Genomic DNA, 14017 nt, shown 5'->3' with positions numbered 1-14017 from the left:
GGTGGCTCCAGTGAGATACTGTCTCTGGGAGCACAGTGTGCAGTGTGATGGGTATCACAGCCACTAAAGGACCATGGAGTAGCACCTGCTGTCAGCTCTCTCAGTGGCTGCCCCAGCATGGGCAGGTCCCACTCCAACCTCAGTGCCCTGACAGGCCCTCAGGATTCTGAATACCCTCTGAGTACCACCACACCCTTGGGCTCCACCGGGTATGGATGCCCTCACCCAGCTGCTGACAGCACTACCATCTAGGTACTCATAGACCCTAGGTGCCCAGGTAGCCCCTGCCTCAGTGCTACGAGCAGCCCACACCCCATGCCTGAAAGACTCCAGGCATGGAGGGCCATCCCTCTGCTGAGTGGGGCCTGCTCCTCAGCTCAAGAGTATGTTGCTTGGAGCCCAGAGGAGGGGCCCTCCGACACCTGGAGGTCACTGGGGAGGAAGAAAGGGAAGCTCGGCCCTATGAGGGGCTTCACTTCAGGTGAGGTTGGGGGGCAGCCAGGTGTGGGGGCTGGGAGGGTGGGTGACAGATCTGCAGGATGAGGGTGGGGACAAGGCCCAAGCTAGGGATGCAGTTGTTGATCCATGCAGCGATTCAGTAAATACACAGAACTGCCAATCCCTGGCACTGTGGGTCTGCAGCCATGGCCCCACCACCTCATCTGGATCCTGCAAGTCTGGTGGTGACAGGGCTAAGAACTATTTCTGAGATTTAATTCCCAGGATTTGGGTTGGTGTGGGGATTCTTTCAGGCCCTCAGCCTAGGCTGAGAACCACTGTGTGGGGAAGGGGCCTTAAATGCCTGTGGGGAGTGGAGGCCCCAGAGACTGGATGTAGTGTGGGAAGGTACAACCAGGGTTGGTGCCGAGCCACTGGGGGCTCAATGGAGAGCCTGGGCAAGGAAGGGATCCAGGCCTCTGGCAAGGAGAGGGTAGACAACCTATGCAGGCTAACTGAGGCAGAAGGCCCAGTGCACAAGGCATCACAACCTCCTTGGGCACCCAAGGGTGGTGGTGAAGGCTGAGCAGCCAGACGGGATGGGATTGGCCAGAGCTATCCCACCCGGGCTGTCCTGCAGAGGAGGTTTTGTGCCAGGCAGGAACAATGAGCAAAGATCTGGAATGTGCCCTTAAGAGGCCTTTGCTCCTAAGGGTGGGAGGCATGGGGGCAAATAGAGGTCCACAAGTAGCTGTAAGTGGTATGGGACTATGGGTGCCAGTAGCTCGGGGAGGCAGTGGGCTGGCAGGGGAAAGGGTGATAACCGTCATCAAGGAGACCCACCGTGCTGAGAAATGGTGGGGATTAGGGGGGTGGTGTGAGCCTACAGGGTCTAAGAAACCAGGGCAATGGCAAGGAAGGAGCTTAGTCCTTCACTTAGTCTTTTTTAAGGTAGGTGGTGACTTTATTCTTTGGGTTTAGCTGGGAGTCTTAACTGGCCCTGTGGCCCCTATAAAGTCGGTGGATGGCTATGGGCTGTGGCCATCATGCCAGGTGCCTGAGCGTTTTTCTGGATAAAGAGGAGGTTTGCAGCTTTTATCAGGTTTTCAAAGAAGCCTGGCCTCTTGAGAAGAGGAGAGAAACAGCTGCAAGTGGTCATGGAGACAGAGGCAGGGCTCCCCTCATGTCCCCTGTGTGCATCCAGGGGTCTCTCCAGGGTCATGCCAGGCAGTGATGGTGTGAGGGTGCCTGGGTTGAGGACACTGCATCCACAGAGCAGGGCCTGCCTTGCTCCCAGTACTGTATGGTCTCTAGGGGTTCTAGTTCCTCTTATTCTGCTTACACCCACTTAAGTGCTGTGTGTGGTTCTGGGCAGAGGGATCGTCCCAGCTGACGGGAGAGGTCAGACTCTTTGATGAGGCATTGCTGTGAGCAGAGGGCTTGAGGCTGACCAGGCCATGACGCAAAGCAAGGTGCTCAGGTGAGGCCCCAGGGCACGGTCCTCCCGTGGTCAGCTCTCCGGGCTTCTGCCTGTGTCTGTTGTATCCTGAGGCTGGTGATAGCCTGTGCTCTGGGGTCTTCCCAGGGCTTGGATCTTGGGGCTGCATTCATTTGTCATCTCCAGAGCAAGCATGACAAATCTCTCCAGCACTGGGCCAGGCTCCCAGATCATCTGTTGGCAGGCTTTGTTGACCAAGCCTGTGCCCACAGGTGTGGCAGGACGTGGGAGCTGGGATGCCTGGGCCCTGAGCTGGTCACATGTGTCATGGACGGATTTGGTTGTTGTCTCTGCTCTCTGAAGCTGTCATCCAGGAGGCAGCCCAAGTGTCCTTAAAGATGGGCCCAAGCCCAGGTCTTCTGCCTGAGGCCCCACTGGCTCCACCTGGCCCAACCCCACCTCCTTGCTGCCCCTCCCCCTCTCTCCTCTGGCCTTCGTGGGCTTGTTTCACTTACATGCTCTGCTGTTTCCACCCTTACGTGTGTGACCACCCTGTCTCTGCCTGCCCTCGTCCTTCAGGTCTTATCTTAGGTGTTACCCTCTTAATAGGCCTTCCTTGACCCCATTGCCAGCACACCCCTCCATTGCAGCCTGTCATTACAGGTGGGTTCCCACTCGTGTGCAAGTGAATGGCTGCCCAGTTGGGCTGGGTGGATGAAGGGCTGGACAGGCAGCCCCATGCAGGCCCTCGCATCTCTAGCCTACTCCCAGCCCTGTCCGTGTGAGGGCACAGTAGGCAGCCCTGGGCGGTGTTGGCAGCTGCCGGCCTGGTTTGGGGGGAGGGGTGTTTCTGGGAGGCTTGCATTTGCCAGGCTTTGGAGCTGCTCAGGGCATTTTCTGAAGGGAGGGGCTAGCAGCCAGGCCTGCACCCCACCACTGCTGCCACCCTGGTCTCAGCAGGCCTGGGGAGGTACTTATTCCCCAGAAAAGGAAATTCCTCATGAAAAACTCAAGTAAGTCTGGAAATTCACTGGATTCCAAATAGTTGTGACCTTTCATGTTCTACCAGCAATATCTCGGGATGGAAAACAAACAGGCTGCTGAGGAAAGACAATACCCTCCGTGATTCCTCTAGCCGGCTGGCCGCGGTGGTAGGCTGAGAGCCCAGGGGAGAGCCGGGCCAGGCAGAGAGCAGAGCCGGCCTCTGCTGGCGCCTTTAGGCAGCTCCCGTCACCACTGCTGGCCCACCTCTTCTGTGCCCCTGTCCTCCTGCCTGGCCAAGGCAAGTGCCGCCATAGGGGATGTGACAGGACTGCCACCCATGCCTTCTTTTTAAGGGCCCTGAACTGTCCTCCCTGGGCCGCAGCAAAAGCAAGGCAGCCAAGAACTGGGCACGCTGATTTTTGCAGAAACCAGGGGAACCTGGGGGCCCAGTGCCAGGCTCTGGACATGGCTCCCAGGGCTCTTCTCCCCTGCTCGGCTCTCAAGGGCTCATCTTCCCTCTGACAGCGGGCTGACAGAGCCCCCCCACCCCCATGCCTGGCAAATGAGCCACAGCCACCACCACCACCTCCCCCCACCCACCACCCGCTGGCATCTGCGTCAGCATGTTGCCAAGGGTAACGTCAGGATCTCTAGGCTCCTGGGTGTGGAGGGCTGTGGAGGGCTGCAGCAAGTGCAGGGCAGCACCTGAGCAGGGGGAGGCAGATTCCAGGGTGTCCGTGGACCATGGCAATGAGCAGATCCAAGGAGCCACACCCAGCCTTGATTATGATTCCCCACCCTCATCCTGGAAGGATTTAATGGGTCCTTGGGCCTACCTGGGGCCCCATCCCCCTATACAGTCCTGGCAGGCACCTGGGGCCTCCAGAATCAGGTGGGCCTCTACTATCGCCGTATGGGGCTCCCTCAGAGAGCACAGGGATGTGTCACCTGACTGAACCTGTGGGGTGGCTGTGCCTATTGTCCCCATCACTGATGGGGGGACAGAAGGGAGTGCCCAGGCTTAGGACAGGTCATGTCCCTCCCTGAGCCACCCTGCTGCCTGGGGCCACACCAGGTCTCCCTGCCTCTGGCCCGCCTTTTCTGAGAATGCTGTTTCCTGGCAGCTCTGCATCCTTCTGGGCCTGTCCCGTGGCCTCTTCCAGGAGTGAAGAAAGACAGGGCTTTAAACACAGAGGCTCAGCCATGGCCCCACCCAGGCACAGAGGTGTGCTGACTAGCCACCCATCCCCATCCCACAGTGATAGCCCCAAGAGGGTAGGTGCCCAAGGCCCCACCGTGAGCTCCTCACCTGGCTGCCCATCACACGTCCCACCTGGTGAGGCCCCAACACCCTGCTGGGAACCTTGGGAAGGCACAGGGGGTGGGCATTTGCAGCACAACCTCTGCCCCTGCAGATGTGCTAATGGACTCTGCAGCTGCTTAATGGTACAAGGATTCTTCAGAAGGGACAGATTAAAAGGCCTGCTTAGGAAGTGTCAATGTGTTTTCATGTGAAAATCCATAGGGAGCTCACTAGTTACCCATTTTCTGGCGGAGCTGTTAGTGTTTCCAGCCCTGAAGAGGGTCTGTTGTGTACCTGTTGTGCACCTGGTGCGTACCTGCTGTGCAGATGCAAGGCTTGGACTCGAGGCCAGACGCCAAGGTGAGCCCAACCATCTAGGCAGCACAAGGAATTGGCTGGGGGGTTGGGGGGGGGGGAGTGGTTGGGGGGAGAGGGGCACACACCCAGCACGGTTGCAGCATCATTTCTACACACCTCATGCTGCCTCAGGATACCTGCCCGTCCTTCAGAACTTGGCAGGTAGCAGTTCCCAAGGGTGTCCCCTGTTTTACTTTCATCTAGGACCAACTGTGACCACAGGTGGTCTGGGCCACAGCAAGGCTCAGTGTGGGAGCCCTAGCATCCCCACTGCTTATCCAACAAATAGCTGGTTGACATGAATTGAGGAGAGTCCCTAGGATGATGGGTCGGACACAAGAACATGCCCGTTAGGGGGTCAGGTTCTGCAGGTGGTGGGGCTACATAACCAGACTCTAGACTGTGGTTGTTACCTCTGCCCAGCCCTGACCAATGTGAGGAGCCCTGGCCCTCCTCATCCTGGGGCCCTCAGCTCTCTGGGGAGCTGACTTTCAGACAGGTCACCCTGTCATCCACCCACTCTAGATGGCATGTGCCATGGGCATAGGGTTGGCACACAGTAGTGCTCAGCAGACTGGACTGGGCAGGAAGCATGTAGGCCAGGAAAGAGCCAGAGTTCAGGGCCCCATCTTCTGGGTGTGCAGCCACTGGGACACTCAGCCCTTCTGGGGAGCCCCTGAAAGTGCTGGGCCCTAAGGAGGCGGTCCTGTGCAGTGTGCCCCAGAGAAGGGGGCTGCTCAAGGCTGTCCTACAAACTGTGTACCTGCACCCTAGCACTGCTTTATCATTCAGCCCTAAAGGGAGCTGGTTTTAGCACTTTAAAACGTGTTGTGTCACGAAATGGCAACATTGTGTTGTGTCATGAAACGGCAAGTTGAAGGTGGTGCACTGTATTGCAGTAAGACAGGCTTTTACCTATTGTTATCAGAGCTGGTGATCACAGAGCAGTCCAAAGGAGGTGATTAGAATGAGAAGCAGCCAGATGTGAACAATACCTCTGCTTAGATTTGGTAGGGACCTCACATATCCTTTAGTGTCCTTAACCAGCCGGCTTTGCAGATAAGGAGAGTGAGGCCTAGAGATCATGCATCATGTGTCCCAGGGCTCCCAGGGGGTGGGAAGTTGTAGTGCTTCCTCAAGAATCCCCACATTCTGGGGACTCCAGAATCCTCACATCCTGCAGGTACAGGGGTGCTCCACAGAAGGCTTTGGGGCGGGGACTGGTTTCTACCCTTGGACTCAGGAGACTTGAGTGGCTGTCAGAGTTGGCACTGCCTCCACCCCATCAGTGGCAGGACCACAGGCAGCCTGAGCAGAGTACATCCCCACTCTGCTCCTGCTCCTGACCTGGTCGAGGACATAGATCCAGGAATCATGCCATGTGGACTTGGAGCAATGCCAGGGAAGCATGCCATCAACCTGCATGGAGGTCACTGGCCTTCCCCTTGCCCCCCAGGCACTGGTCTCATTGAGCAGCTCCTTCCAATCTCATGATGTGCTAGGGTCACATCCAATTTGTTGCAACAAATTGTGGATGACCCTGGGACATCAGAGACCTCTTGGACCAGAGCCAGGGGGTAAGCCCTGGCTGGCAGAGGAGCCTGGGTTCCTTGGAGTGGACAACCCCAGGCACAGATCTGAGCTTCTCTGAAGAGGCAAAGGCAGTAAGAGGACTGGGCCATGACAGTGCCTCCCATGGCAGGTACAGGCAGGCACAGGGCTCAGCTGGCCACATGCTCTCCCCAGCATAATCCCCCTCACAGCTTAGACCAGCTTGCTCTCTGTGGCTAGCTACAAGGGGGACAGACACGCATGCATTCACAACTGGATTTCTGGTGGCCCAGAGGTGCTGTCAGTACTTGTGAACAGTCCCCCCACCTCCAAATGGGCTCCTCAGGCCCTGGGCCCATCCAGGATCCTTGCTCTGTTGCCCAGCCCTTCTCATAGTCCTAACAGGGCTAAGGCCATCTGGTTCTTCAGTGAACCCTGGGCATGAGCCCATGACCCCCACTCAGTGTGTGGCCACCTGGGCTTCACATGAGTCCCCATGGAGTGTTGGCTCCAGCCCATGATGGGCAGGGGTGAAGTGGAGGGAAGGTAGAGAAGGCAGCAGCCATCAGCTGTCACTCCCCTGCAGCACAGCCTGATACCTATATGTGACCCATAGCACTTGCCAACTGATCTATCAGTTCGTTGGGCTGAGATCTCCTTTCCTGTGTTTCCATGGAGACATGCAATCACTGAGGCCATTGTCAATAGTGGTTTCCTATGTTCCTCCATCCCTGTTGCACTGAGAACTTCTAAGGGCTCCCATTTCCTGTGTACCTTTGTGCTTGGCTCCTTGCCCTGAGTAAGTCCTCCATGACATATCAGCCAAACAGAAGGATGAGGCTTGGCCCTGGGCTTGGGCCCACCTGCTGCTCAGCATGGCCAGTTCCTCCATCCTTGCTCCACTCTGCATAGTAGAACTTTGGGATCCTAATACAGCCTTTTCATTTATCCCTACCTCCTCATCCTTGGGACTGAGCTCTGCCATTGAACGTATCAGCCACACCTCCATGGTGGTCACCTCCTGCTGTACCACTAGAGGCTCCTTCCCCCAGGCACAGGCTGTCACTAAACACAGTCACAATGCGATCCCCATCACTCTGCCTCTTCCACCATGACAGACCGCCACACACGTTGGCAGAACCTGCATGGGGACATCCACAGTGTTCCTCACATCTCTGAGCCTGGGGGCCCTCCCCAAACAGAAAGTTGGCCAGCTTGGGCTCCACGTGGGCCTCCTCTCTTGGTGAGTTGGGGTCAGCCTCTTGGCCTAGTGGTGACGAGCTGTGAGGGAGGGGGGCAAGCAGGCACCCTCAGCACCATGCTGGCAGAGCTGGCCCCTTACCTGCCTCAGAGGACACTGAAAGCCAGGTTAGCAGCAACAGAGACTCCGTCTCTGCACACCAGCCCACCAGAGGGCCAGAGCTGCCCACTACTAGGTCACAAGTGCCAATTTCTCAGTTTTTAGGAACTTGATGAGCTGTTAGATATCATGTTGTAGCTTAAAATCATCCAGGAGAGCATATTCACACGACAGAAATTGGTGGATGCTACAAATCAGCATCCTTCCAGCCTGCTGTTAAACACTTACCAGCCTATTGGGGCGCCTGGGTGGCTTAGTCGGTTAAGTGACCGACTTTCACTTAGGTCATGATCTCGCGGTTCATGGGTTCGAGCCCCGCATCGGGCTCTGTGCTGACTGCCAGCTCAGAGCCTGGAGCCTCTTTCAGAGTCTGTATCTCCCTCTCTCTCTGACCCTCCCCTGCTCACGCTGTCTCTCTCTCTCTCCTAGAAATAAATAAAAATATTAAAAAAAAAAAAAACCAACAACAACACTTACCAGCCTACTGCAGCCAGTGACCCAAAGCCTAGCCACAAGGGCCCCCTCCAGGCAGCGTCACTGATGGGTGAATTACAGGATTTACCGTCTGTATCTTTTTGAAAAGCTAGGCAGTGTCCCCCTTTTTCAGCCTCCTCAGCAATTCCGTACTCTGGCCCTGTGACCGCAGGTGTTATTTCTGTTCATGTTCATCCCGTTTGAGAACAGTAATTTGCCAGAGTGACTCCACACTCATCCTGGGCTCCCCCTCCCACTCACCCCAGGCAGATTTACGAGAATCTTTTCTGCGCAAAGAAGCAGACTCCGAGCTGGGTAGTTCTGCTTTCTCTCTGTCAGCACGTTAGCAGACTAACGTGAGACCATCTGCTTGAGCCAGGGCCCATCCGATATTCTTCTCCCTGAGAGGACAAGCCCTGATACTCATTCAGAAAGCATTTCTTACACACTTCTTATGTGCAAGAAGCTTACCACCTAGGGACATAAATGATTATGTCCCTTCCTTCCCTGAGGTCAGATGAGAATGGCATCACACAGCCCCCAAAGGGCTGGGGTGGCTGTGCCAGCACCCACTTCCACTGGCCCCATGCTCACTATGGCTGGCCTCAAGGCATCCCTGTAAACAGTTGTCTGGGTTTAGAGAAGCCAGGAGGGCCTCCTCTGCCCCAGAGCCCAACTTGCAGGAGAGAAAGGGGACCCAGGCATCAGGATCAGGGCCTGGGTGGATTGGGATAAAAGTAGGGATGGTGATCTGTATTCAATGTGCACCTTGTAGAATCCAGCCTGGCTGTGGGGGCTGTGAGAGCAGCCAGCAAAGGCAGGACTGAGGGGCTGTTTGAGGGGGGCATGGAGAGCTAGGGCACTGACTGCCCTGTAGGAGGGGCAAGGTACCGGGTGCCACAAACAATCCCTGGTACTCTGGGATGGGCGTTGGTACCTGGATACCCTGGGATGGTGGAGCCAGGGTTTGCTGGGGCCAGTACATCCCCCACAATCTGTATACTTCCCCCTCTGCCACATGATCTGCTCTAGAGGATGTCCCTTCAACTGACCACAGAATGTCTCCATTCTGTGCTTCATGCTAGCACTTCCCAGCCTGCATCTGACTTGGCCACGCAGGCCAGTGGGGTAATTAATTTCCCCAGCGCATTAGCTCTGCTCCTTACGCACACATCAGAACAGCTCTGGGTTTTAAGACGCAGATTATTATTGTTTTGAGGGATTTCTATAATCCGAGAACTGAAAAACAAGTTGTCCACTTATCAAGAACAGACTGCAGGGGTGCCGGGGTGGCTCAGTCACTTGGGCAACTGACTTCAGCTCCGGTTATGATCTCATGGTTCGTGGGTTGGGGCCCCACATTGGGCTCTGGGATGACAGCTCAGAACCTGGAGCCTGCTTCAGATTCTGTATCTCCCTCTCTCTCTGCCCTTCCCCCGCTCACATTCTCTCTCTCTCTCTCTCTCTCTCTCTCAAATAAATAAACATTAAAAAAAAAAAAAAGAAAGAAAGAAAAGAAAAAAGACTGCAGGAAGGGAGCTGAAAGTAGGAGCCAAGCTGAGCTTGGGACCCTCAGTAGCCAGCAGAGATAGGGACATAGGAGGTCTGCCACCCAGGGGAGTCCCTCAACTGCCCTGAACAACACCAGAAATGCTTCTGTGCTAACAGGTTGTGGGCAGGACCCCTCTTTGCCCATCTATAGGGCCCCTAAGACTGCACTGGCTCTGACAGTCTAGAGTTTCTGGGGAGTCTGCAGTAACAGTCAGCTGAGGGAAGGGGAGTTGCCCTGCATATCTGAGGGTGGAGTGAAAGGCACCCCTGCTCTCCTTGCACATGGCTCCTGACTGGACACGTGTCCTCAGACCCAGAGAACAAATGCTCAGGCTGGCCCGGGCTCCCAGGCCACAGCTCACTCCAATCCTGCCGTCCTCACCCCCAGTTGGCATCTCCCTGGCTCATGCACTTTCTCTAATTTCATTAATAAAACCATTCAGCCAAAGGCCCTGGGGTGACTGAGGCAACCTTTGTTTTTTGCATGGCTTCCCACCCTTGGGCCAGCAGGAAAGGTGCTAAGTGGAAACTTTTGCTCCATGGTGCTTTGTTCAGTGCCCACTGGGGTCCCAGGTACACTCCCTTTGTCTCCTTTTTTAGCCTTATCTGCCCAAAGTCAGGACCCCAGGAGGTGAGAGAAGCAGTATCTGGCCAGATGTAGCCCCTGGTCCTGCCATTCTCAGCTTGGATGATATGATCCAGTCTTGGCTTCCTCATCTGTAAAGTGAGACAGGCCCTCAGCTCAAGGACAAGACCTAGTTTTGATGGTATCTGCCATTACTTGTACCTGTGTTTGGTACCTCAGGGCCTAGAACTCTGGGGCTGGGGCTCTGTTGGAGGAGAGTACAGGCATTGGACCCTGGTTTGAGTGACAGGGAATTAGCACAGGCCCATGGGGAACATGGTGCCCTCCTGCTATTTCATTTTCCTCTCACAAGAAACAGCCATGGCCTTCCCCTGGACAAGCAAGTGGGCTGAGCCTGCATACAGCTGAAGCCCCTCAAGGCCAAGGCTGGCCCACCATATAGCAGGCTGGGGCCATGTGGGACGTGAGCTGAGACTGGTTCCCCAGGGTAGTCTGCTCCCCTGGGAGCCTATTGGTAGCCATCCTGCCCACCTCCTGCCTCAGTCCCACACACCCCTCCTAGGGCCAGGCTGTAAGTGCCTCTTAGGACATGACATGACATGAGATGACATCACAGAGACTACAGACCCTACTGAATCAGGATGAGGGCAGTGCTGGGCAGGTCTATTACGCTCTGCTCTGACTCAGACACTCTGGCTTTTTGTAGCCCTGCTGACCAGAGAACCTGGCATAGAGCTCTCAGAGCTCTCAAAGAGCTCTCATAGAGCTCTCAAAGGCACTGGGGCACTGCCAGGCCGGGGACAGGACAGGTTCCCCCTAGGGGCATCCCAGTCCCCTGGCTACCGTGGTGTGGGGAGGGCGGAGGTCTCATCTGGTCAGCAAGGAAACTGTGGAGGTTGGAGGCCTGACGGTTCCCCCAGAGCTGTCACAGTGTGTGAGTTCAGCCTACAGTTAGTGAGACTGTGACCATGCTTACTGACTAGCTGGCCTCTGACACCCCCTTCCCCTAAATCTTGTCCCTGTACCTGCCTGCCTTGCAGACAGAGCTGCTGTGGCTCTGTAGCCCTATAGCCCAGACTGTCTTACCCACCTGTGACCTCGCCTAGGCATCGCCCTGAGCCACCCCATTTTCTTCCACACTGCCTGTCTGGGAGGATGGGCTGGCGCAGCCCTGGTGAAGCAAGTGGGTACAGGTAGAGGTGAGGTGAGGTGTCTGGGGGCCCACCCAGGGGGCAGTGACATGTGAGCTGCACATTCTGAAGACCAAGACTGTCTCCCGAGTGAAGATGAGGACTTGAGGCCAGAAATGGAACACCACCCACTTTGTCTTGTCTCCCTACCTCACCTGTAAACGAGCTGAGAGGGTTGCACAGAGCTGGCCAGAATGAGCGCCAAGAGAGCACTGTCTGCTGCTGAGAACCTAGCAGGGTATGGGGTGTGTCGATGACCAAAACACCACCCTGGGCAGGATAAAGCCAGCAGCCACCACCTCAGGCAAATGCAGTGTCAAGCACTGGGCCAGCAACAGCCATTCCCAGGCTTGAGGTCACTATTGTCACAGTGCTTGGGATCCATAGAGGGTCTCACCGGCCTGCAGAATTCCCTAAATCATGTCCTGATTGTGTGACTGCACCAACACACATGCAACCTGTCCTTGGAAAGGCTCTGCCACTGATCAGATTCTCAACAGAGCTGAGACCCCAGAAGATTACACTAGCCTCCCTCATCCTCTGCAGATGGAGAAGCCAGGGTTAGGGCAGTAATGACCCACAGGCAGAGGTTCCCCCTTAAGATGTCTTAATGGGGACATTCCCCCCCTCCACCGACTCTGTCCCCAACTTCCCATGTCCCTGCAGGAACTGGCTGCCAGTGGTTTCAGGAGCCTTTGCTCCTAGAGGTATGGCCCAGGGGTAGAGGAGTACATCCAGGAGTGCAGAAGCACACTCCTTGATGAACAGAGGCAGTCAAGGGTGTTAGGCTAGTGGGCTCCAGGGGGGTCCTCCAGAGCTAGAGTTGGGAGAGTTTTTTGCACTGTTTCCTCCCTCAGTGACAGTGATGGTCTGCAAGCCCTGGGCCAGGCCTGTAATCTGTGTTGCCAGTTTCCAGTCTGCACGCACCTGCAACCTGCTGTTTGCTAATTTCCCATCGGTGACTGACAGCAGGGGGACTTGGATCAAGCTGGCAAGATTTAACACAAAAACAAATAGGAAACAGTTCTCATTTCAGCTGAAGCAAAAATGCATTAGGGCTTTGAAAGATGAGCTCCTCCCTGAGGCTGTGGGGAGTAGGCGGTGGTTACGGTGAGAGCAGGTGGGGCTGCATCCTAGACTTCATTCAGTACTGTCAATGGTCTGCTGGGTGGCCCAGGGGCCCCTACCCTCTCTGGGGCTGGATGTGAAGTGGGGAAGCAGAATATGGGAGCTCCAGGCCCTTTCAGAGAAGATGTTTCCAGTGTTGTCCTGGGAATTTGCTGCCCCAAACTGGGAGTTGTATCACATACCTAATCTACCCCTCAAGTGACGGCTGCTCACCACCCATGTCATGCTAGCCCCAGGGCCCTGCCACCCCAGGTCTCTGCAGATACTTGTGGGAGAGGGATGGTCCTTTCTGGTCCTTTCTGGCTCTAAGATCCTGTAAGTCAATTCCAAGGTTCAGTGAGAGCAAAAAGCAAAACCAAGTAATGTGTATGTGTCTGGCGTGCTGGTGTCCTGGTTGGCCCCCTCAGACTCCTAGGGGGCAGCTCAGTCAGTGGGGGCCCCAGGGCTTTGTGCGACCTGGACTTCCCAGGTCCAGGCTGGCCCAGTGGCATAGCTCCTGGTCCCTTATCCCTTACTCAACTCCTGGGGAGTTTGGGCAGGCCATGGGGCTGGGGCACAACATGCTCTCAGAGCTCGGATGGCTATGTGGGCTGTGGTTGGCCACAGAAGAAATGGAAAGGGGCAAGCTGAGATGACCACAATTGTATTGAGGCACCCTGGTTCTCAGCCCTGTGCCAGGCAGGCGCCCTGGGAGAGTTGGTGGTACCCAGGCCCCCAGCCCTTTCTCTCCAGGGGCTGACATCCAGGTAGGAAGATGAGGGCAGGGCAGAGGACAGAGACTAGGCCCCCAGATGCAATCATGGGCCCTTCACACATATCTCTAAGCCCCTCACCCCGGCAGGATGTGGCCCCCACCACACAGCTGAGGAAACTCAGGCTGCCCGGCTGGTCCCTCCACCACCTTCTAAGGAGGACCGTTGGCTCTCCTCTGCCCAGGGCATGGGGGTTCAGGGACTGGGAAGCTGCCACTTTTACTATTACTTTGGGTCTCCCTAGTCCCGTCCATGTATACATGGGGAAAACAGGGGCCAGCAAACAGAATGGCCCATAGGAAGGGGTGGAGGGTGGGTGCCGGACTGGGTGAGAAGCATCAGATGTGGTGGTCCAAAGCTGAACCCCTATGGGAGGCAGGAAGTAGCTCTCCCATGTTTCTGGCAGGTTCAAAGCGTTTTGGGCTATTAGGACCTGAATTTCAGCTTTACTGGCAGCCTGTTATCTTGTTTAAACAGCCTTTGCTGTTTGAATAGCAGGCCTGGCCAGTGCTGTTACTATGAGCATTGCAATTGTCACTAAACTGGGGGGCAAAGGGACAGGCAAGCAATGACTCTGACTCCTGGACTGATTGGAACACCCCCCACCCCAGAGAAGCCCTGTCTGTTGCTGGCCCAAGGCCTGCAGGGCTGAGCACTTTAAAATGGGCCACTCCTGAGCCTCCTGTCCCCCTCCCTCCCTGCCTGGACCTACAGCAAGCTGGGCCCTGAGGCAGGAGGGATCTGGGGAAGAGAAGGAGAGGACAAGGTGATGGGAAGGTCAAGAGTCCCATGAAAACCCGGGGCTGTCCAAGGGTAGGGTGTGCCACCCTGAGTGCTAATCTTTCTGTGTCACATGCTAATCTCTGTTCTGGCCAGGGAGTCGTGTGGCCCCAGGACTGTTCATC

The 14017-nt window shown here is 56.0% G+C and overlaps 2 protein-coding genes across 3 annotated transcripts in view; one reads left to right on the top strand and one right to left on the bottom strand.

The window, feature by feature from the left end:
• The window catches only part of RSPH14 (radial spoke head 14 homolog), a 100106-nt gene that overhangs the window by 35931 nt on the left and 50158 nt on the right, over window positions 1–14017 (bottom strand). The window lies entirely within an intron of this gene.
• The window catches only part of GNAZ (G protein subunit alpha z), a 31560-nt gene that overhangs the window by 1921 nt on the left and 15622 nt on the right, over window positions 1–14017 (top strand). The window lies entirely within an intron of this gene.

This window comes from Crocuta crocuta, unplaced genomic scaffold (genome assembly GCF_008692635.1).
Source record: "Crocuta crocuta isolate KB4526 unplaced genomic scaffold, BGI_CrCroc_1.0 scaffold1177, whole genome shotgun sequence".
Classification (NCBI taxonomy): domain Eukaryota; kingdom Metazoa; phylum Chordata; class Mammalia; order Carnivora; family Hyaenidae; genus Crocuta; species Crocuta crocuta.
This window is presented reverse-complemented; position numbering and strand designations above follow the sequence as displayed.